Below are 1,029 nucleotides of genomic sequence, written 5' to 3' on the forward strand. Positions count from 1 at the left end.
TCCAGGTGTTCTGAGCCAGGTGACATCACCCTCCTGGAGAAATCCATAGGGACACAGAGATCCTGGAAGCTCCTGGACTTGGGCTTGGAGATCCTGGAAGCTCCTGGGCTTGGGCTTGGCTTGACTTGGCTTGACAGTAAAACCTCTGGGTGTTCTGAGCCAGGTGACATCACCCTCCTGGAGAAATCCGTGTGGCATTTTTAGCTGCAGCAAAAAGCTTGGGAGACAAGAACCTCCTCCTATGTGGATTTTCAGCTCCAGGGGGGAAAACAGAATGTTGCTTATTCAGCTGAAGTCGTGTTTTTGCAGCTCCTCAAGCAAGCTCAGCACCCTCATTTTGGGGTGTCACCTCCTGGGGCTCTTCCTCCTCCTTGCAACACGTGGGAAAGGAGACAGTTCCCACCAGGAATGAGTTGGGCAAAGTCCTCTCGGCTCCTCAGCCGGGTTTCAGTGGGGATGGGAGGTGGAGAACCTCCAAAATGAACCCCAAAGTCAGTGTTGTGGTGACACCACCCCAACACCCGTTTGTACCACATTCCAGCTCTTCCTGATTTTCCTGTGGAGAATGAGCTCTGCTCAGTGTCAGCTGGGGGAAAATTGATGTGCAGCACCAACCTCAGCTTGGTTTGGGTTTAAAAAGGAAGGGAAGAAACCCAGAGAGGTTGTGAATTCCCCATCCCTGGAAGTGTCCAAGGCCGGGTTGGACGGGACTTGGAGCAACCTGGTCTGTGGAAGGTGTTCCTGCCCTTGGCAGGGGGTTGGAATGAGATGATCTTGAAGGTCCCTTCCAACCCAAATTGTTCTATGGTTTTAAACTGGTGGCATTAAAATCATCTCCTTGGGAGGATATTTATTCCCGTCTTCCCTTGTTTCCTGATCTTACAGGATTGTGCTTTATCAGACATATTATATTCCATCATCTTTAGTAGAGTGGGGCCAAAAGCTTGCACAACTTCCAAGGCCAACCTCTATTCCTTATATTTTTCTATTCCTTATATTTTTCTATTCCTTATATTTTTCTATTCCTTA

The 1,029-nt window shown here is 48.9% G+C and overlaps 1 protein-coding gene across 7 annotated transcripts in view; it reads left to right on the top strand.

Annotated features, from left to right (window-relative positions):
* Window positions 1-1,029, top strand: part of RHPN1 (rhophilin Rho GTPase binding protein 1) — a 32,142-nt gene that overhangs the window by 23,669 nt on the left and 7,444 nt on the right. The gene's annotated exons all lie outside the window — the stretch shown is intronic.

The sequence above is a fragment of the Corapipo altera genome, unplaced genomic scaffold (assembly GCF_003945725.1).
Source record: "Corapipo altera isolate COAL_440 unplaced genomic scaffold, ASM394572v1 206, whole genome shotgun sequence".
Taxonomy (NCBI): Eukaryota; Metazoa; Chordata; class Aves; order Passeriformes; family Pipridae; genus Corapipo; species Corapipo altera.